The sequence below is a fragment of the Heptranchias perlo genome, chromosome 35, assembly GCF_035084215.1.
Source record: "Heptranchias perlo isolate sHepPer1 chromosome 35, sHepPer1.hap1, whole genome shotgun sequence".
In the NCBI taxonomy this organism is placed as follows: Eukaryota; Metazoa; Chordata; class Chondrichthyes; order Hexanchiformes; family Hexanchidae; genus Heptranchias; species Heptranchias perlo.
In genome coordinates this window covers 3409916-3432783 of record NC_090359.1, presented here as the reverse complement: position 1 = coordinate 3432783, position 22868 = coordinate 3409916, and the positions used below count along the sequence as shown (strand labels likewise).

At 46.5% G+C, this 22868-nt stretch overlaps 5 non-coding genes across 5 annotated transcripts; all 5 read left to right on the top strand.

Moving 5' to 3' along the window:
* Positions 1–928: 928 nt before the first annotated feature.
* trnal-aag (transfer RNA leucine (anticodon AAG)) lies at positions 929–1010 on the top strand. Its single transcript has one exon. It is a non-coding gene; the product is annotated as a tRNA-Leu (tRNA).
* Positions 1011–2635: 1625 nt separating this feature from the next.
* On the top strand, positions 2636–2717 carry trnal-aag (transfer RNA leucine (anticodon AAG)). Its single transcript has one exon. It is a non-coding gene; the product is annotated as a tRNA-Leu (tRNA).
* Positions 2718–4342: 1625 nt separating this feature from the next.
* Positions 4343–4424, top strand: trnal-aag (transfer RNA leucine (anticodon AAG)). The gene has a single exon. It is a non-coding gene; the product is annotated as a tRNA-Leu (tRNA).
* A 1625-nt stretch (positions 4425–6049) lies between these two features.
* Positions 6050–6131, top strand: trnal-aag (transfer RNA leucine (anticodon AAG)). The gene has a single exon. It is a non-coding gene; the product is annotated as a tRNA-Leu (tRNA).
* Positions 6132–20930: 14799 nt separating this feature from the next.
* trnal-uag (transfer RNA leucine (anticodon UAG)) lies at positions 20931–21012 on the top strand. The gene has a single exon. It is a non-coding gene; the product is annotated as a tRNA-Leu (tRNA).
* The last annotated feature ends 1856 nt before the right edge of the window (positions 21013–22868 follow it).

Genomic DNA, 22868 nt, shown 5'->3' with positions numbered 1-22868 from the left:
AACTGGATTTTGTTTTGATGCTTTTTGGATTTTTTCTTTCAGCAGTTGAGTTGCGTGACCGACGGGCAGCGCTACAGAGCTGCGAGTGGCGGTTGAGAGATGCACATTTGGCAAGTTGGGGCGGCCCAGGAAGATCGGAAGTGTTCCGCCTTGATCTTAATAGTTCTGTTTAAACATGGGATTGAATCGAGTAGAGGATAAATGTAAAGAGCGCCTGTGGCGAAAAAGGAGCGATTGCAGGCCAAGAGCGAAAGGTGTTTCAAATTTTCGTGGCGCAGGAAGCTGTGTGCGGATAAGCCAGATTTTAAAGCGAGTGTGTCGGTAAGTAAAGAGCGATGTTGTGTGTGAGTAGAGCTCAAGAAAGTTGTGCTTGAAGCTGCGCCCTTGAGTAAAGTTTCAAGTTGTCAGGAAAAGGGCTATCGTGAAATCTCAAAAAGAAATCCAGAAACTGCTGGCAACACTCAGCAGGTCAGGTATTATCTGTGGACAGATACTCGCTTTCCCGGTGCGTCATTGTGCACTTTCTTGACACTTCACGTTATTCACATCGAACACTCGCAACACCTCCGTGCACCAATCAGGACCTTGCTGATTTGAGCAGAGATCAGCGAGCAATGCAAAATTCATCCACCGTGGCTTCGGATTGAAGCGAGGCCCAAGACTTCTGGTTGGATTTCAGGAAGAAACCGACACATCAAACGGTAAATGCAATAATGGCGCGGATGAGATACAAAACCATGCGTGCAGAGCACAATGGATTAGGAATCCATCACCTCAAACACTCGGCCACCTCGTCGCATGAATATTGCTCAGAATGCCCATTTATTTGATTCGTTCAATGGAAAATCCACGACTCAAAGGTCAAAATGCAAGAAAACCACATTTCAATCACCAGATATCAGATTGTGAAGGCAGCGCTTTGACAGGTGGTAGCGTGGCCGAGCGGTCTAAGGCGCTGGATTAAGGCTCCAGTCTCTTCGGGGGCGTGGGTTCGAATCCCACCGCTGCCAGCGTGTAAAGTGCTTGCTATTTTTTCCTCATCACCAAACATCCTACTTTTCCAAGCAGCACCGTGCGCGACATTGCTGTTGTTCGGGCATGACTGCCCCACGTGATGCGCTTCGCCTTGATCGTATCCTCGTCATGCTCTGCGTTGAGGTCGCAGTTTGTTCGGTTTGAATACGAGCTACAGTATAGTTTCGATTACCTCTTTTGTTCTCTACCACATACACTAATAGAATGCAGCAAGAAATCAATCTTTGGCACAAAAAAGAAATATTTTTTGTTGCTGGCAAAAACCTAACCATTCCTTCAAATCCAGCACTCTCACATGCCTGTACTTGATGCTCCACAGTTCAAACTGGCCTGTTTTCCACACTTTTTCTTCCTTCCACAGCCAATATGCCGCCTTTCCTTTCTTCCTTCCACTCCATGGAAACTTTCCTGCGGCATTGCCGACTCCAGCATTCACTGTCATGATCTCACGCCTTTCAGTTTGTTCTGCTGCGACCACTGTTTCTATTGGGCAGATGTCCGATTCGCACCAATGTTCATTTGCGCCTTGAAACCAGTCGATACATTTCGATCTGCGTGACCGCTCGACAGACAAACACGATGAAAGCAGGGCTGGCCTCTGGAAAGACAGCCGCCCGATCGTTCACGAATTTTACTTGTCGAATCTTGTGATCCAGGTGATGGTAACTGAAGAACTGGATTTTGTTTTGATGCTTTTTGGATTTTTTCTTTCAGCAGTTGAGTTGCGTGACCGAACGGCAGCGCTACAGAGCTGCGAGTGGCGGTTGAGAGATGCACATTTGGCAAGTTGGGGCGGCCCAGGAAGATCGGAAGTGTTCCGCCTTGATCTTAATAGTTCTGTTTAAACATGGGATTGAATCGAGTAGAGGATAAATGTAAAGAGCGCCTGTGGCGAAAAAGGAGCGATTGCAGGCCAAGAGCGAAAGGTGTTTCAAATTTTCGTGGCGCAGGAAGCTGTGTGCGGATAAGCCAGATTTTAAAGCGAGTGTGTCGGCAAGTAAAGAGCGATGTTGTGTGTGAGTAGAGCTCAAGAAAGTTGTGCTTGAAGCTGCGCCCTTGAGTAAAGTTTCATGTTATCAGGAAAAGGGCTATCGTGAAATCTCAAAAAGAAATCCAGAAACTGCTGGCAACACTCAGCAGGTCAGGTATTATCTGTGGACAGATACTCGCTTTCCCGGGGCGTCATTGTGCACTTTCTTAATACTTCACGTTATTCACATCTCACACTCGCAACACCTCCGTGCACCAATCAGGACCTTGCTGATTTGAGCAGAGATCAGCGAGCAATGCAAAATTCATCCACCGTGGCTTCGGATTGAAGCGAGGCCCAAGACTTCTGGTTGAATTTCAGGAAGAAACCGACACATCAAACTGTAAATGCAATAATGGCGCGGATGAGATACAAAACCATGCGTGCAGAGCACAATGGATTAGGAATCCATCACCTCAAACACTCGGCCACCTCGTCGCATGAATATTGCTCAGAATGCCCATTTATTTGATTCGTTCAATGGAAAATCCACGACTCAAAGGTCAAAATGCAAGAAAACCACATTTCAATCACCAGATATCAGATTGTGAAGGCAGCGATTTGACAGGTGGTAGCGTGGCCGAGCGGTCTAAGGCGCTGGATTAAGGCTCCAGTCTCTTCGGGGGCGTGGGTTCGAATCCCACCGCTGCCAGCGTGTAAAGTGCTTGCTATTTTTTCCTCATCACCAAACATCCTACTTTTCCAAGCAGCACCGTGCGCGACATTGCTGTTGTTCGGGCATGACTGCCCCACCTGATGCGCTTCGCCTTGATCGTATCCTCGTCATGCTCTGCGTTGAGGTCGCAGTTTGTTCGGTTTGAATACGAGCTACAGTATAGTTTCGATTACCTCTTTTGTTCTCTACCACATACACTAATAGAATGCAGCAAGAAATCAATCTTTGGCACAAAAAAGAAATATTTTTTGTTGCTGGCAAAAACCTAACCATTCCTTCAAATCCAGCACTCTCACATGCCTGTACTTGATGCTCCACAGTTCAAACTGGCCTGTTTTCCACACTTTTTCTTCCTTCCACAGCCAATATGCCGCCTTTCCTTTCTTCCTTCCACTCCATGGAAACTTTCCTGCGGCATTGCCGACTCCAGCATTCACTGTCATGATCTCACGCCTTTCAGTTTGTTCTGCTGCGACCACTGTTTCTATTGGGCAGATGTCCGATTCGCACCAATGTTCATTTGCGCCTTGAAACCAGTCGATACATTTCGATCTGCGTGACCGCTCGACAGACAAACACGATGAAAGCAGGGCTGGCCTCTGGAAAGACAGCCGCCCGATCGTTCACGAATTTTACTTGTCGAATCTTGTGATCCAGGTGATGGTAACTGAAGAACTGGATTTTGTTTTGATGCTTTTTGGATTTTTTCTTTCAGCAGTTGAGTTGCGTGACCGAACGGCAGCGCTACAGAGCTGCGAGTGGCGGTTGAGAGATGCACATTTGGCAAGTTGGGGCGGCCCAGGAAGATCGGAAGTGTTCCGCCTTGATCTTAATAGTTCTGTTTAAACATGGGATTGAATCGAGTAGAGGATAAATGTAAAGAGCGCCTGTGGCGAAAAAGGAGCGATTGCAGGCCAAGAGCGAAAGGTGTTTCAAATTTTCGTGGCGCAGGAAGCTGTGTGCGGATAAGCCAGATTTTAAAGCGAGTGTGTCGGCAAGTAAAGAGCGATGTTGTGTGTGAGTAGAGCTCAAGAAAGTTGTGCTTGAAGCTGCGCCCTTGAGTAAAGTTTCATGTTATCAGGAAAAGGGCTATCGTGAAATCTCAAAAAGAAATCCAGAAACTGCTGGCAACACTCAGCAGGTCAGGTATTATCTGTGGACAGATACTCGCTTTCCCGGGGCGTCATTGTGCACTTTCTTAATACTTCACGTTATTCACATCTCACACTCGCAACACCTCCGTGCACCAATCAGGACCTTGCTGATTTGAGCAGAGATCAGCGAGCAATGCAAAATTCATCCACCGTGGCTTCGGATTGAAGCGAGGCCCAAGACTTCTGGTTGAATTTCAGGAAGAAACCGACACATCAAACTGTAAATGCAATAATGGCGCGGATGAGATACAAAACCATGCGTGCAGAGCACAATGGATTAGGAATCCATCACCTCAAACACTCGGCCACCTCGTCGCATGAATATTGCTCAGAATGCCCATTTATTTGATTCGTTCAATGGAAAATCCACGACTCAAAGGTCAAAATGCAAGAAAACCACATTTCAATCACCAGATATCAGATTGTGAAGGCAGCGATTTGACAGGTGGTAGCGTGGCCGAGCGGTCTAAGGCGCTGGATTAAGGCTCCAGTCTCTTCGGGGGCGTGGGTTCGAATCCCACCGCTGCCAGCGTGTAAAGTGCTTGCTATTTTTTCCTCATCACCAAACATCCTACTTTTCCAAGCAGCACCGTGCGCGACATTGCTGTTGTTCGGGCATGACTGCCCCACCTGATGCGCTTCGCCTTGATCGTATCCTCGTCATGCTCTGCGTTGAGGTCGCAGTTTGTTCGGTTTGAATACGAGCTACAGTATAGTTTCGATTACCTCTTTTGTTCTCTACCACATACACTAATAGAATGCAGCAAGAAATCAATCTTTGGCACAAAAAAGAAATATTTTTTGTTGCTGGCAAAAACCTAACCATTCCTTCAAATCCAGCACTCTCACATGCCTGTACTTGATGCTCCACAGTTCAAACTGGCCTGTTTTCCACACTTTTTCTTCCTTCCACAGCCAATATGCCGCCTTTCCTTTCTTCCTTCCACTCCATGGAAACTTTCCTGCGGCATTGCCGACTCCAGCATTCACTGTCATGATCTCACGCCTTTCAGTTTGTTCTGCTGCGACCACTGTTTCTATTGGGCAGATGTCCGATTCGCACCAATGTTCATTTGCGCCTTGAAACCAGTCGATACATTTCGATCTGCGTGACCGCTCGACAGACAAACACGATGAAAGCAGGGCTGGCCTCTGGAAAGACAGCCGCCCGATCGTTCACGAATTTTACTTGTCGAATCTTGTGATCCAGGTGATGGTAACTGAAGAACTGGATTTTGTTTTGATGCTTTTTGGATTTTTTCTTTCAGCAGTTGAGTTGCGTGACCGAACGGCAGCGCTACAGAGCTGCGAGTGGCGGTTGAGAGATGCACATTTGGCAAGTTGGGGCGGCCCAGGAAGATCGGAAGTGTTCCGCCTTGATCTTAATAGTTCTGTTTAAACATGGGATTGAATCGAGTAGAGGATAAATGTAAAGAGCGCCTGTGGCGAAAAAGGAGCGATTGCAGGCCAAGAGCGAAAGGTGTTTCAAATTTTCGTGGCGCAGGAAGCTGTGTGCGGATAAGCCAGATTTTAAAGCGAGTGTGTCGGCAAGTAAAGAGCGATGTTGTGTGTGAGTAGAGCTCAAGAAAGTTGTGCTTGAAGCTGCGCCCTTGAGTAAAGTTTCATGTTATCAGGAAAAGGGCTATCGTGAAATCTCAAAAAGAAATCCAGAAACTGCTGGCAACACTCAGCAGGTCAGGTATTATCTGTGGACAGATACTCGCTTTCCCGGGGCGTCATTGTGCACTTTCTTAATACTTCACGTTATTCACATCTCACACTCGCAACACCTCCGTGCACCAATCAGGACCTTGCTGATTTGAGCAGAGATCAGCGAGCAATGCAAAATTCATCCACCGTGGCTTCGGATTGGAGCGAGGCCCAAGACTTCTGGTTGAATTTCAGGAAGGAACCGACGCATCAAACGGTAAATGCAATAATGGCGCGGATGAGATTCAAAACCATGCGTGCAGAGCACAATGGATTAGGAATCCATCACCTCAAACACTCGGCCACCTCGTCGCATGAATATTGCTCAGAAAGCCCATTTATTTGATTCGTTCAATGGAAAATCCTCGACTCAAAGGTCAAAATGCAAGAAAACCACATTTCAATCACCAGATATCAGATTCTGAAGGCAGAGCTTTGACAGGTGGTAGCGTGGCCGAGCGGTCTAAGGCGCTGGATTAAGGCTCCAGTCTCTTCGGGGGCGTGGGTTCGAATCCCACCGCTGCCAGCGTGGAAAGTGCCTGCTATTTTTTCCTCATCACCAAACATCCTTCTTTTCCAAGCAGCACCGGGCGCGACATTGCTGTTGTTCGGGCATGACTGCCCCACCTGATGCGCGTCGCCTTGATCGTATTCTGGTCCATCCTCTGCGTTGTGGTCGCAGTCAGTTCGGTTTGAATACGAGCTATGCTATAGTTTCGTTTCCCTCTTCTGTTCTCTGCTCCATACACTGATATAATGCAGCCAGAAATCAATCTTTTTCACAAGAAAAAATATTTTTTGTTGCTGGCGAAAACCGATCCATTCCTTCAAACCCAGCACTCTCACATGCCTGGACTTGATGCTCCACAGTTCAAACTCCCCTGTTGTCCCCACTTTTTCTTCCTTCCACAGTCAATAAGCCTCCTTTTCTTTCTTCCTTCCATTTCATGGAAGCTTTCCGACACATTACCGACTCTAACATTCACTTTCATGGTCTCACGTTTTTAATTTTGCTCTGCGACGACCGCTGTTTCTTTTGGGCAGATGTGCGATTCGCACCAATGTTCATTTGCGCCATGAAACCGGTCGATACATTTCGATCTGCGTGACCGCTCGACAGGCAAACACGACGAAAGCAGGATTGGCCTCGGGAAAGACAGCCGCCCGATTCTTTACGAATTTTCCTTGTCGTATCTTGTGATCCAGGTGATGGTAACTGAAGAACTGGTTTTTGTTTTGATGCTTTTTCGCTTTTTTCTTTCAGCAGTTGAGTTGCGTGACCGACGGGCAGCGCGACAGAGCTGTGAATGGCGGTTGAGAGGTGCACATTTGGCAAGTTGGCGCGGCGCAGTCAGATCGGAAGGGTTCCGCCTTGATCTTAATAGTTCTGTTGAAACATGCGATTCACACCCCTCCTAATTCTTCTTCCCCTTCACTTTCCTCTGACCCCATCCCTCCCTCCAATCTCATTGTCGTATTTTCATTCTTCCATCTGATCTTCCCCTCTCTGAAACTGAACGTCAGTCCTCAGTAAATGCCTCTGCGTCATCCTCATACGCCCCCACCTCAATGAGTTTCGATCAAGATATTATGCTGAGCTCTTCTTCGGTGGCCTTCACATCCGTGCCCATTTCTTTGGCCAGGAGTCTTCCCTCCGCACAGCGGACCCTTGCTCCCATCTCCAGAATTCTCGGTGCACCTGGACCCCTCCCTCTATCCTCTTCCCCTCACTTGATCTTATCATTGGGAACTGCCGGCAATACATCGGCAGTCTCAATTTCTCTGCTCCCCTCACTCACTATGATCTACTTCCCTCTGAACTTGCAGCATTCCGTTCTCTCAGGTCCAACCCTGACATTGTCATTAAACCTGCTGACAAGGGTGTCGCTGTTATCGTTACGAGGCGAACAGACCTCTCCCTTGCGGAGGCTGAACGCCAACTCTCTGATACCTCCTCTTACCTTCCCCTGGACCGTGATCCCACCACCGAACATCAAGCCATAGTTTCCCAGACCGTCACTGTCCTCATCTCCTCTGGAGATCTTCCACCCAAGGCCTCCAACCTCACAGTCCCCAAACACTGCACAGCCCAGTTCTACCTCCTTCCTAAGATCTACAAACAGGACTGGCCTGGTAGATCCATTGTCTCACCCTGTTCTTGTCCCACGGAACCAATTTCTTCCTATTCCGTCTCTATTTTCTCTCCACTCCTCCAGTCTCTTCCGACGAACATGCGATTCACACCCCTCCCGATTCTTCTTCCCCTTCACTTTCCTCTGACCCCATCCCTCCCTCCAATCTCTTTGTCGTATTTTCATTCTTCCCTCTGATCTTCCCCTCTCTGAAACCGAACGTCAGTCCTTAGTAAAAGCCTCTGCGTCATCCTCATACGCCCCAACTCAATGAGTTTCGAGCAAGATATTATGCTGAGCTCTTCTTCGGTGGCCTTCACATCCGCGCCCATTTCTTTGGCCAGGAGTCTTCCCTCCGCACAGCGGACCCTTGCTCCCATCTCCACAATTCTCGGTGCACCTGGACCCCTCCCTCTATCCTCTTCCCCTCACTTGATCTTATCATTGGGAACTGCCGGCAATACATCGGCAGTGTCAATTTCTCTGCTCCCCTCATTTACTATGATCTACTTCCCTCTGAACTTGCAGCACTCCGTTCTCTCAGGTCCAACCCTGACATTGCCATTAAACCTGCTGACAAGGGTGTCGCTGTTATCGTTATGAGGCGAACAGACCTCTCCCTTGCGGAGGCTGAACGCCAACTCTCTGATACCTCCTCTTACCTTCCCCTGGACCGTGATCCCACCACCGAACAGCAAGCCATAGTTTCCCAGACCTTCACTGTCCTCATCTCCTCTGGAGATCTTCCACCCACGGCCTCCAACCTCACAGTCCCAAAACCCGCGACTCTTCCGACACCCTCCACCACTTAAACAGTTTATTTTCCCGAGACCTAACTTTCTCCTTTTTACCATGGACGTCCAGTCCGTCTGCACATCCACCTCTCACCAGGACGGCTTGTGGGCCCCAGGCCTTTTCCTTAAACGAAGGCCCAGCCGATCCCCATCCACCACCACCTTCCGCCTGGCTGAACTTGTTCTTACGTTGAACAACGTCTCCTTTGACTCCACTCATTTCCTCCAAATAAAAGGTGTTGCTATGGGCTCCTCTATGGGTCCTCGCTGTGCCTTCCTGTTTTTGTTGGATATGAGGAACATCATTTGTTCCAGTCCGACTCAGGTCCCCTCCCTCACCTCTTTTTCTGGTGCATTGATGACTGTTTCAATGCCGTTTCCTGCTCTAACCCCGAACTGGGAAATGTCATGAAGATTGCTTCCAATTTCCACCCTTCCCTCGCCTTCACACGGTCCATCTCCGAATCGTCCCTTCCCTTCCTCGACTTCTCTATCTACATTTCCAGGGATAGGCTGTCAACCAATGTCAACTATAAGCCCACCGACCCTCACAGCTACCTTGATTACACATCTTCCAACCCCGCTTCCTGTAAGGACTCTTTTCCCTTCTCCCAGTTTCTCCGTCTCCTTCACATCTGTTCTCACGATGCCACCTTCCAAACCAGTGCTTCCGAAATATCTTCCTTTTTCCTCTACCGATAATTCCCCTCCACTCAAGTTAACAGGCCCTTGACCGTGTCCGTCCCAGTTCCTCCACTTCTGCCCTCACCCTCTCCCTCCCAGAACCATGACAGGGTTCCTCTTGTCCTTCCTTTCCACACCACCAGCCTACACATTCAACATACCATCCTCCCCCATTTCAACCACCTGCAGCACAATCCCACCACCAACCACATCGTCTCCTCCACTCTCCTTTCAACAATCTCAAGCGACTGCTCTCTCCTCGACACACTGGTCCACTCTTCCATCACCCCCAAAACCCGCTCTCCTCCCACAGCACCTTTCCATGCAAGTGCAGGAGATGCAACAGGATGGGAGGAAGAAGAGTGGCAGGGCTATAGTGATTGGGGATTCAATTGTAAGGGGAACAGATAGGCTTTTCTGAGGCGGCAAACGTGACACAAGGATGGTATGTTGCCTCCCTGGTGCGAGGGTCAAGGATGTCACGGAGCGGCTGCAGGTCATTCTGGAGGGGGAGGGTGAACAGACAGTAGTCGTGGTCCATATTGGTACCAACGACATTTGTAAAAGAAGGGATGAGGTCTTGCAAGGTGAATTTAAGGAGTTAGGAGATAAATTAAAAAGCAGGACTTCAAAGGTTGTGATCTCAGGTTTATTGCCGGTGCCACGTGCCAGTGAGAAGAGAAACAGGAGAATCGACAGCATGAATGCGTGGCTGCAGGGATGGCGTAGGAGGGAGAGATTTAGATTCCTGGGACATTTGGACCGGTTCTGGGGAAGGTAGGACCTCTGCAAGCGTGACGGGTTACACCCGAGCAGGACCGGGACCAATGTACTCGCGGGGCTGTTTGCTGGTGCTGTTGGGGAAGGTTTAAACTGGAGTGGCAGGGGCATGGGAACCTGAGCGGGGAGTCAGAAGAGAATAAAGTTGAGAGCAGCAAGAGAGGGGAAGACCCAGGGGAAATCTACAATACAAATAGTACAAACAGTTGTTCAAGAACAAGTGAAAGGGAAAAGCGGAGAGCAGCGGAAAGAAAGTGTACTTTAGGCACGACAGATAAAATAAAAACTAGAAGGCGTAAGGCGATTAACCCAGCATCAAAGCTGTGGCAGGGGGTTGGAACCTGAGCAGGGAGACAGAGGAAAGGGACAGAAGGTATGGAGTAAAAGGTAAAGTGTTAAAAAAGGAACAAGCAGAAACAAAGTGTAACAAAACATATTTGAAAGTTCTTTATCTGAATACATGGAGCATTCGTGACAAAATGGATGAGTTAACGGCACAAATAACTACATTTGGGTATGATCTTGTGGCCATTACAGAAACATGGCTGGAGGGTGACAACAACTGGGAATTAAATATGCCAGGGTATTTGACTATCAGGAAAGACAGGCAGGATGGAAGGGCAGGTGGGGTGGCTATGTTAATAAAGGAAGAAATCACTGTATTACAGAGAAATGATATTGGGACAAAGGATCAGGACAATGAAACAGTTTGGGTAGAGATAATGAATAATAAGGGGAAAAGAAAACTAGTGGGCGTAGTAAATAGGCCTCCGAATAGTTGCAACTCTGCTGGAAGAAGTATTAATCAGGAAATAGTCGGGGCAAGTAATAATGGAACAGCTATAATTATGGGGGATTTTAACCATCATATTAACTGGACAAGTCTAATTGGGCAGGGCAGGCTTGAGGAAGAGTTTATTGAGTGTATTAGGGATGGATTTCTTGAGCAGTATGTTACTGACCCTACAAGGGGGCAAGCAACCTTGGACCTGGTCCTGTGTAATGAGCTAGGATTAATTAATAATGTCCTAGTTAAGGATCCCCTTGGAATGAGTGACCATAACATGGTAACATTCCATTTCCAATTCGAGGGTGAGAAGGTTGGTTCTCAAACAAGCGTACTGAGCTTGAATAAAGGAGACTATGATGGTATGAGAGCGGAATTGATTAAAGTGGACTGGGAAAATAGATTAAAGGGTAAGACGGTACATGAGCAGTGGTGTTCATTTAAGGGGTTATTTTACAACTTTCAAAAAAATATATTCCACTGAGGAAAAAAGGGTGTAAAATAAATAACAGCCATCCGTGGCTGAGTAAAGAAATTAAGGATAGTATCCGACTAAAAACAAGGACATATAAGGTAGCCAAACTTAGTGGGAGGACAGAAGATTGGGAAGTCTTCAAAAGACAGCAAAAAGTAACTAAAGGATTGATTAAGAAAGGGACGATAGATTATGAAAATAAATCAGCAAAAAATATTAAAACAGATAGCAAGAGTTTCAATCGTTATATAAAAAGAAAAAGGATGGCTAATGCAAACGTAGAGGATGAGACCGGAAAATTAATGGTGGGATACATGGAGATGGCAAAAATGCTGAACAAATATTTTGTTTCAGTCTTTACGGTAGAGGACACCAAGAATATCCCAACACTGGATCAAAAGGGGGCTCTCGGCGGGGAGGAGCTGAATACGATTAAAATCACTAAGGAATTGGTACTAAGTAAATTAATGGGACTCAAGGCGGATAAATCCCCTGGACCTGATGGCTTACATCCTAGGGCCTTGAGGAAAGTGGCAGTGGGGATTGTGGATGCTTTGGTAATAATTTTCCAAAATTCTCTGGACTCGGCAAAGGTGCCGGCAGATTGGAAAACTGGTAAAGTAACACCATTACTTAAAAAGGGTAGTAGGCAGAAGGCTATAAATTATAGACCTAACATCTGTGGTGGGTAAAATTTTGGAGTCTATTATTAAGGAGACAGTAGCGGAACATTTGGATAAACATAATTTAATAGGACAAAGTCAGCATTGCTTTATGAAGGGGAAGTCATGTCTGACAAATTTGCTTGAGTTCTTTGAGGACATAACCTACAGGGTGGATAATGGGGAACCAGTGGACGTAGTGTATTCAGACTTTCAGAAGGCATTCGACAAGGTGCCACATAAAAGATTATTGCTCAAGATAAAGAATCACTGGATTGGGGGAAATATTCTGGCATGGGTGGAGGATTGGTTATCTAACAGGAAGCAGAGAGTTGGGATAAATGGTTCATTCTCGGACTGGTAACCAGTAGCCAGTGTTGTTCCGCAGGGGTCGCTGCTGGGTCCCCAACTCTATCCAATCTATATTAACGATTTGGAGGAGGGGACCGAGTGTAACATATCAAAGTTTGCAGATGATACAAAGATGGGAGGGAAAGTAGAGAGTGAGGAGGACAAAAAAACCTGCAAGGGAATGTGGACAGACTGGGTGAGTGGGTGGAGATTTGGCAGATTCAATACAATATTGGAAAATGTGAGGTTATGCACTTTGGCAGTAAATATCAGAAAGCCAGTTATTATCTTAATGGCAAGAAACTGGAAAGTACTGCAGTACAAAGGGATCTGGGGGTCCTATTGCAAGACAATCAAAAAGTTAGTATGCAGGTGCAGCAGGTGATCAAGAAGGCCAACGGAATGTTGGCTTTTATTGTGAGAGGGAAAGAATATAAAAACAGGGAGGCATTGCTGCAGCTGTATAAGGTATTAGTGAGACCGCACCTGGAATACTGCATACAGTTTTGGTGTCCATGCTTAAGAAAAGACATACTTGCTCTCGAGGCAGTACAAAGAAGGTTCACTCGGTTAATCCCGGGGATGAGGGGGCGAACATATGAGGAGAGGTTGAGTTGATTGGGACTCTTCTCATTGGAGTTCAGAAGAATGAGAGACGATCTTATTGAAACATATAAGATTGTGAAGGAGCTTGATCGGGTGGATGCGGTAAGGATGTTCCCAAGGATGGGTGAAACTAGAACTAGTGGGCATAATCTTAGAATAAGGGGCTGCTCTTTTAAAACTGAGATGAGGAGAAACTTGTTCACTCAGAGGGTGGTAGGTCGGTGGAATTTTCTGCCCCAGGAAGCTGTGGAAGCTACTTCGTTAAATAAATTTAAAACAGAAACAGACAGTTTCCAAGAAGTAAAGGGAATTATGGTTTACGGGGAGCCGGCAGGAAATTGGACATGAATTTAAATTTGAGGTTAGGATCAGATCAGCCATGATCTTATTGAATGGCGGAACAGGCTCGAGGGGCCGATTGGCCTACTCCTGCTGCTTTTTCTTATGTTCTTATGTTCACCTCCTCCTTCCCCACCTATCACGGCCCCAAACATTGCTTCTCATTGAAACAGTGATTTACTTTTACTTCTTTCAATTTACTATACTGTATTCGCTGCTCGCAATGCGGCCACCTCTACAGTTGGTCGACCAAACGCAGATTGGGTGACCGTTTTGCTGAACACTTCTGCTCGGTCCGCAAGCTTGACCCACACCTGCTGGTCGTTTGCCATTTTTATTCCCCGTCTCACTCCCACTCTGACATCTCTGTCCTCGGCCTCAGTCACTGCTCCAATGAAGCTCAACGGAAGATCGAGAAACAGCACCTAATCTTTCGATTAGTCTCTTTACAACCTTTTGAAGTCAACACTGATTTCAATAATTTGAGCTCATAACCATTGCTCCCATTTTTTTCGGAGAGCAAGTGTTGTTTCTAATGGTGCCATTTACAGCTCCAAGAGACCCATCATTTGTTTCTTTAATTTTCCCAATACTACCCTTCTTGCACCATGACCCCTTTTATTTTTGAATCACCCCTGCCCTCCAGCCTATCAGGGACCTTCCCTTATGTTCTTTCCTCCCCTCTCCCTCCACCCCCAGCCCTGTTCCTGGCTCTGTAGTTGCTTAAAAACTATGTAATCTTCAACTTTTTCCATTTCTGACGAAGGGTCATCGACCTTAACGTTAACTCTGTTTCTCTCTCGACAGACGCTGCCTGAATTGTGGAGTCTTTTCAGCATTTTCTATTTTTATTTCAGATTTCCAGCATGCGCAGAATTTTGCTTCTAATATCTCCTGATGTGACTCGGTGTCAAATGTTGTTCAATAAAGTTCCAGTGAAGCGCCTTGGGACGTTTTGCTACACTAAATGCGCGATATAAATGCGCGTTGTATTTGTAGTTGTTGAAACTGATTAAAATTTCACTGTCACCCAGTGTCCATGTCAGTGTTTCTGTCAGTCTGCAGCAGAAAGTTATCGGATGATCAATGGCGATGACAACAATTATTCATCATTCAAAGAGTTTCATTAGTTTTCTTTAATTAATGTCATCAGGTTCTTGTCGCTGCAACCTCAAACTTTAGCTCGGTGAATTAATGGTTTAGTTTGTAACCAGTCGTGTTACCTGCGCAAAGCAGCCGCACAGGAGTTCCAAATCCACCCTCCCATCACCATCCGAAGATAAGACCATACGAGATTGGAGCAGGATTTGGCCATTTGGCCCTGTGAGCCCCGCCATTTAATGAGATCATGGCGGATCTGATTTTTACCTCAACTCCACTGTTCCGCCTTTTCCCCATTTCCTTTGACTCCCTTGCCACTCGGCAATCACATTAACTGAACTTTACTCTGGCCCAGTGTCTCCGTGTTGAAATCGCGGCTTCCTCTGGCAGATGATTTTAACATCAGGCTTGCTGGTTTTCGAGGGAAAAGTGATCCCGCTTCAATCTAGAGGCGTTGGACAACGTTGTAGATGCCGTGTAGTTGGTGCTGGTACCACTGCTTTTCTTGGTATATGCGTGAAGATTGGCGTAAAACAAAATGTAAACTTTGTGCGAGGGCACGATCCAAGCAATGCCTGCATTTGAAGAGACAGTGCTTTGGATTTCTGCAAGTTTGCCTGCTGAATGCAGATTGCAAAGAAATGTTCAGCAAACACCATTTTTTGGTGCAGTGAAGCGCAGCATTGCACACAAAGCAACTTTGTCTTCTGAAGATTTAGGAAAGCAAAAGACAGCCTGAGCTAATAGACTCATAGAAAGGTTACAGCACCGAAGTAGGCCGATCGGCCCTTCGAGTCCTGCCAGCTCTATGCAAAAGCAATCCAGCCAATCCCACTCCCTCGCCATATTCCCGTCGCCCTCGGCATGTTTTCCTTTAAATTATTTCTACAGTTTCCTCTTGAAAGCAACGATTGAATCTGCCTCCACCACGACCACTGGCAGTGCATTCCAGATCCTAAACACTCACTGTGTAAAAAAATGTTTTTCCTCATGTCACCTTTGATTCGTTTGCCAGTCACCTTAAATCTGTGTCCTCTGGTTCTTGACCTTTCCGCCAATCGGAACAGTTTGTCTCCACCCATTCTGTCAATAGCCCTCATGATTTTAAATACCTCTATCAAATCTCCTCTCAATCTTCTCTGTTCCAAGAAAAATAACCCCAGCTTCTCCAGTCTATCCACGTAACTAAAGTCCCTCATCCCTGGAATCATTCTCGTTCATCTTTTCTGCACCCTCTCTTAGGCCTTCACATTTTTCCAAAAGTGCGGTGCCCAGCTCTGGACACAATACTCCAGTTGTGGTCGAACTGATGTTTTATAAAGGTTCATCATGAATTCCGTGCTTTCGTACACTTTGTCTCTATTTATAAAGCCCAGGATTCCGTATGCTTTTTTGAACCGCTTTTTCAGCATGCCTCGCTTACATTCAACGATTTGTGCACAAAGACCCCCAAACCGCTCTGTTCCTGCACCCATTATCGAATTGAGCCCTCTAATTTATATTGCTTCTCCTCGTTCTTCCTACCGAGATGTATCAGCTTGCATTTTTCTGCGTTAAATTTCTATGTCCTCTTGAAGTCTATCACTATCCACCTCAATGTTCACTATACTTCCAAGGTTTGTGTCATCTGCAAATTTGGAAATTGTTCCCTGTACACCCAAGTCCAAGTCATCAATAATTATCAAAAAGGGCAGTGGTGCGAGCACCGACCTGTGGGGAACATTCCTGTACACCTCCCTCCGATCCGAAAAAAACAACCGTTCATCACTCCTCTCTGGTTCCTGTTCCGGAGGCAATTTTGTATTCATGTTGCTACTGCTCCTTTTATTCTGTGGGTATCAATCTTGATGACAAGGCGATGAAAAGTCACTTTATCAAACGCCTTTTCAAAGTTTATATACACCACATCAATTGCATTGCCCTCATCAATCCTCTCCGTCAACTCATCAAACACTCTATCAAGTAAATTCAATAAGATTTGCCTTTAACAAAAGGCCAAATTTATACAAGGAGCTCGAGCCTCATTGATTGAGGCTGCGAACTGCCCACAAAAAGGGATGGGATTCCAGGTGTCTGAAATTTGTTTCCGCAAAAGTGACAAACAAATGGGACAAAAGATGAGGCTCCACCGAGATTTGAACTCGGATCGCTGGATTCAACGTCCGAAGTGCTCACCATTACAACATGGAACCCATTGATTAAAATAGGCGGCCCCCTCCCTTCAAAGATACTGGCTCCTTTAGCAGCATCGCCATGGCGCTGCATCATTGACTGCACGAGGCAACAGGCAAACCTCTGCCATCAGCAAAACTGCAAGCACTGGTCAATCGCAACCTGCCATTTTGGCTCCGCCCTTTCTCATCCATACTTTCAGGTTCCCCACTTTCCCCTCTGATAAGTGTCGATGATTAGCCAATCACACAGCTACTGTCAAATGCATCGGTTCCCTCGTTGCTGCTTCTGTTTCACACTGCTCAACGCAGCTCGTCTTGTTGGATAATCAGTGCATAAACAATGCAAGGCACTGATGCATGAAGTTCGGGGTGAAAAGAAAATAGCTAGATCCTCACTGATTGATGTGGAGATGCCGGTGATGGACTGGGGTGGACAAATGTGAGGAGTCTGACAACACCAAGCTTGTTCATCCAATAAAGCTGTTCGACTGGAATCAGGTTTTGTAAGACTCCTCACTGATTGAAGCTGTGAACTCCCCTCCAACATTGTGGGATTGGCTGGATTGCTTTTGCATAGAGCTGGCAGGACTCGATAGGCCGAACGGCCGACTTCCGTGCTGTCACCTTTCTATGAGTCTGTAAGCTCAGCCTGTCTTTTGCTTTCCTAAATCTTCAGAAGACAAAGTTGCATGATGTGCAACGCTGCGCTTCACTGCACCAAAAAACGGAGTTTGCTGAATTTTTCTTTGCAATCTGCATTCAGCAGGCAAAATGTGGAAATTCAAAGCACTGTCTCTTGAAATGCAGGCATTGCTTGGATCGTGTCCTCGCCCAAAGGTTACATTTTGTTTTACGCCAATCTTCATGCATCAGTGCCTTGCAATATTTATTCACAGATTATCCGGCAAGACTGGAATCGGAGCTGCGCTGAGCAGATTGAAAGAGAAGCAGTGACGAGGGAAGCGACAGGTTTGACTAATAGCTGTGTGATTGGCTGAACATCGATACTAAGCAGACAGAAAAGGGTCGAAACTGATGGAAGAGATGAGAAAGGGCCGAGTCAAAGTGGCAGTTTGGAATTGTCAATGTCTTGCGGTTTTACTGATGGGAGATGGTTGGCAACAATCTCGAGAAGTCAGTGATGCAGCGACATGGCAGTGCTCAGAAAAGAGCCAAATGTCTTTGGATGGAGGGTGCGGCTTTCATTAACAAATGGGTTCCATGGTGCAATGGTGAGCACTCTCGACACTGAATCTCGTGATCAGAGTTCGAATCTCGGTAGAACCTGATTTGTTTATGTCCCATTAGTTTACAACTGCAGGGCGAAAAAATAAAATGCAGTTGGAATCCACTCCCTGCTGGTGGGAAGTTGCTGCCTCAATCAATGAGGTTCCAGTTGCTTCAATCGGTTTCTGTTCATAAGCTCAACCGGACTTTTGCTTTCGCAAATCAGCAGAAGAAAAAGTTGTATTTTGTTTAATGCTGAGTTTCACTGCACCAAAGAATGGTGCTTGCTGAACTTTTCTTTGTGATCTGAATTCAGCAGTCAAGCATGTCGAAATTGAAAGCATTGTTTCTTGAAAGGCAGGCATTGCTTGGATCATGTCCTCGGGCAATGTTTACATTTTCTTTGCAAGAAGTTGCAGTTTTCATGATGGGAGAGGTTTGTTGGTAGCCTCGAGGTGTCAGTGATGTGGCATGATGGCAGTGCTAAGAAAAGAGCTAAGTGTCTTTGACTGGTGGGTCCCAATTAAATATGTGAGTTAATTTCCATCGTGCAATGGTAAGCATTCAGGACTTGGATTCCAGCGATCCAAATTCAACTATCTATTAAACCTCGAAGTTTGTCCAATTCATTTACAAATTGAGGGCAAACAAGGAAAAAGCACTTGGAATCCAATCGCTGTTGGTGGGGAGTTCGCAGCTTCAATCAGTGAGGATCGAGCTCTTTTCATTTCACCCCGAACTTCATGCATCAGTGCCTTGCGATGTTTATGCACTGATTAACCAACAAGTCGAGCTGCGCTGAGCAGTGCGAAACAGAAGCAGCAACGAGGGAACCGATGGATTTGACATTAGCTGTGTGATTGGAGAATCATCTATTCTTATCAGAGGGGAACGTGGGGAAGCTGAAAGTGTGGATGAGAAAGAGCGGAGCCAAAATGGCAGGTTGGGTTTGACCAGTGCTTGCAGTTTTGCTGATGGCAGAGATTTGCCATGAGCCTCGTGAAGTCAATGATGCAGCGCCATGGCGATGCTGATAAAGGAGCCCAGTATCTTTGAAGGGAGGGGGCCACTTGTTTTAATCAATGGGCTCCATGGTGCAATGTTGAGCACTCTGAACTTTAAATGTAGCGATTCGAATTCAAATCTTGGAGGAATTCGAACTTTTGTCCCTTTCGTTTGTAACTGTTGGGGAAACGAATAAAAGGCACCTGGAATCCCATCCCTGTTCGTGGGCAGTTCCCAGCCTCAATCAATGAGGCTCGAACTCCTTGTATAAATTTGTCCTTTTGTTAAAGGCAAACCGTTTTGAAATAACTTGATAGAATTTTTGATGAGATAACGGAGAAGGATGCTGAGGGCAATGCGATTGATGTGGTGCATATAAACTTTCAAAAGGCGTTTGATAAAGTGCCTTATGATAGCCTTGTCATCAATGTTGATACCCATAGAATAAAAGGAGCAGTAGCAACATGAATACAAAATTGCCTCAGGAACAGGTACCAGAGACGAGTGATGAACGGTTGTTTTTCGGATTGGAGGGAGGTGTGCAGTAATGTTCCCCACAGGTCGGTGCTCCCACCGCTGCCAGCAATTAAAGTTCTTGCTATTTTTTCCTCAGCACCAAACATCCTTCTTTTCCAAGCAGTCCCGTACGCGACATTGCTGTTGTTCGGGCATGACTGCCCCACCTGTTGCGCGTCGCCTTGATCGTATCCTGGTCCATACTCTGCGTTGTGGTCGCAGCAAGTTTGGTTTGAATACGTGCTAGAGTAGTGTTTCGTTTACCTCTTTTGTTCTCTGCCACATACACTAATAGAATGCAGCAAGAAATCAATCTATTGCACAAGAAATAAATATTTTTTGTTGCTGGCAAAAACCTATCCATTCCTTCAAATCCAGCACTCTCACATGCCTGTACTTGATGCTCCACAGTTCAAACTCGCCTGTTTTCACCACTTTTGTTTCCTTCCACAGTCAATCGGCCGCCTTTCCTTTCTTCCTTACATTTCATGGAAACTTTCCTGCGGCATTGCCGACTCTAACATTCACTTTCATGATCTCACGCCTTCAAGTTTGCTCTGCGACGACCGCTGTTTCTATTGGGCAGATGTCCGATTCGCACCAATGTTCATTTGCGCCTTGAAACCAGTCGATACATTTCGATCTGCGTGACCGCTCGACAGACAAACACAACGAAAGCAGGGCTGGTCTCGGGAAACACAGCCGCCCGATTGTTCACGAATTTTACTTGTCGAATCTTGAGATCCAAGTGATGGTCACTGAAGAACTGGTATTTGTTTTGATGCTTTTTGGCTTGTTTCTTTCAGCAGTTGAGTTGCGTGACCGACGGGAAGCGCTGCAGAGCTGCGAATGGCGGTTGAGAAGTGCACATTTGGCAAGTTGGGGCGGCGCAGTAAGATCGGAAGTGTTCCGCCTTGATCTCAATAATTCTGTTGAAACACGCGATTGAATCGAGTAGAGGATAAATGTAAAGAGCGCCTGTGGCGAACAAGTCGCGATTACAGGCCAAGAGCAAAAGGTCTTTCAAATTTTCGTGGCGCAGGAAACTGTGTGCGGATAAGCCAGATTTTAAAGCGCGTGTGTCGGAAATTAAAGAGCGATGTTGTGTGTGAGAAGAGCACAAGAAAGTTGTGCTTGAAGCAGCGCCCTTGAGGAAAGTTTCAGGTTGTCAGGAAAACGGCTATAGTGAAAGCTCAAAAATAAATCCACAAACTGTTGGCAACACTCATCAGGTCAGGTCGTATCTGTGGACAGATACTCGCTTCACCGGGGCGTCGTTGTGCACTTTATTGAGACTTCACGTTCTTCACATCTGACACTCGCAACAGCTCCGTGTGCCAATCAGGACCTTGCTGATTTGAGCAGAGTTCAGCGAGCAACGCAAAATTCATCCACCGTAGGTTCGGATTGGAGCGAGTCCCAAGACTTCTGGTTGAATATGAGGAAGGAACCAACACATCAAACGGTAAATGCAATAATGGCGCGGATGAGATACAAAACCATGCGTGCAGAGTACAATGGATTAGGAATCCATCACCTCAAACACTCGGCCATCTCGTCGCATGAATATTGCTCAGAAAGCCCATTTATTTGATTTTTTCAGTGGAAAATCCTCGACTCAAAGGTCAAAATGCAAGAAAACCACATTCCACTCACCAGATATCAGATTCTGAACGCAAACTTCTGGCAGGTGGTAGCGTGGCCTAGCGGTCTAAGGCGCTGGATTTAGGCTCCAGTCTCTGCGGGGGCGTAGGTTCGAATCCCACCGCTGCCAGCATTTAAAATGTTTGCGATTTTGTCCTCATCACCAAACATTCTTCTTTTCCAAGCAGCACCGGGCGCTACATTGCTGTTGTTCGGGCATGACTGCCTCACCTGATGCGCGTCGCCTTGATCGGACACTGTTTGACACTCTGCGTTGCGGTCGCAGCAAGTTTGGTTTGAATACGAGCTGCAGTATAGTTTCGTTAACCTCTTTTGTTCTCTGCCACATACACTAATAGAATGCAGCAAGAAATCAATCTTTTGCACAAGAAAGAAATATTTTTTTGTTGCTGGCAAAAACCTATCCATTCCTTCAAATCCAGCACTTGATGTTGGACAGTTCAAACCAGCCTGTTTTCCCCACTTTTGCTTCCTTCCACAGTCTATCGGCCGCCTTTCCTTTCTTCTTTCCATTTCATGGAAACTTTCCTGCGGCATTGCCGACTCTAACATTCACTTTCATGATCTCACGCCTTCAAGTTTGCTCTGCGACGACCGCTGTTTCGATTGGGCAGATGTCCGATTCGCACCTATGTTCATTTGCGCCTTGAAACCAGTCGATACATTTCGATCTGCGTGACCGCTCGACAGGCAAACACGACGAAAGCAGGGCTGGCCTCGGGAAAGACAGCCTCCCGATTGTTCACGAATTTTACTTGTCGAATCTTGTGATCCAAGTGATGGTCACTGAAGAACTGGTTTTTGTTTTGATGCTTTTTGGCTTGTTTCTTTCAGCAGTTGAGTTGCGTGACCGACGGGCAGCGCTGCAGAGCTGCGAATGGCGGTTGAGAGGTGCACATTTGGCAAGTTGGGGCGGCGCAGTAAGATCGGAAGTGTTCAGCCTTGATCTTAATAATTCTGTTGAAACATGCGATTGAATCGAGTAGAGGATAAATGTAAAGAGCGCCTGTGGCGAAAAAGTCGCGATGAAAGGCCAAGAGCAAAAGGTATTTCAAATTTTCGTGGCGCAGGAAGCTGTGTGCGGATAAGCCAGATTTTAAAGCACGTGTGTTGGAAATTAAAGAGCGATGTTGTGTGTGAGAAGAGCATAAGAAAGTTGTGCTTGAAGCAGCGCCCTTGAGGAAAGTTTCAGGTTGTCAGGAAAACGGCTGTACTGACAGCTCAAAAATAAATCCAGAAACTGTTGGCAACACTCAGCAGGTCAGGTAGTATCTGTGGACAGATACTCGCTTTCCCGGGGCGTCGTTGCGCAATTTCTTGAGATTTCACGTTCTTCACATCTGACACTCGCAACAGCTCCTTGCGCCAATCATGACCTTGCTGATTTGAGCAGAGTTCAGCGAGCAACGCAAAATTCATCCACCGTAGGTTCGGCTTGGAGCGAGGCCCAAGACTTCTGGTTGAATCTGAGGAAGGAGCAAACACATCAAACGGTAAATGCAATAATTGCGCGGATGAGATACAAAACCATGCGTGCAGAGCACAATGGATTTTGAATCCATCACCTCAAACACTCGGCCATCTCGTCGCATGAATATTGCTCAGAAAGCCCATTTATTTGATTTTTTCAATGGAAAATCCTCGACTCAAAGTTCAAAATGCAAGAAAACCACATTCCAATCACCAGATATCAGATTCTGAAGGCAGAGCTTTCATAGGTGGTAGCGTGGTCGAGCGGTCTAAGGAGCTGGATTTTGGCTCCAGTCGCTGCGGGGGCGTGGGTTCGAATCCCACCACTGCCAGTATTGAAAGTGGCTGCTATTTTGTCCTCATCACCAAACATCCTTCTTTTCCAAGCAGCACCGGGCGCGACATTGCTGTTGTTCGGGCATGACTGCCCCACCTGATGCGCGTCGCCTTGATCGGATCCTGGTCCATACTCTGCGTTGCGGTCGCAGCAAGTTC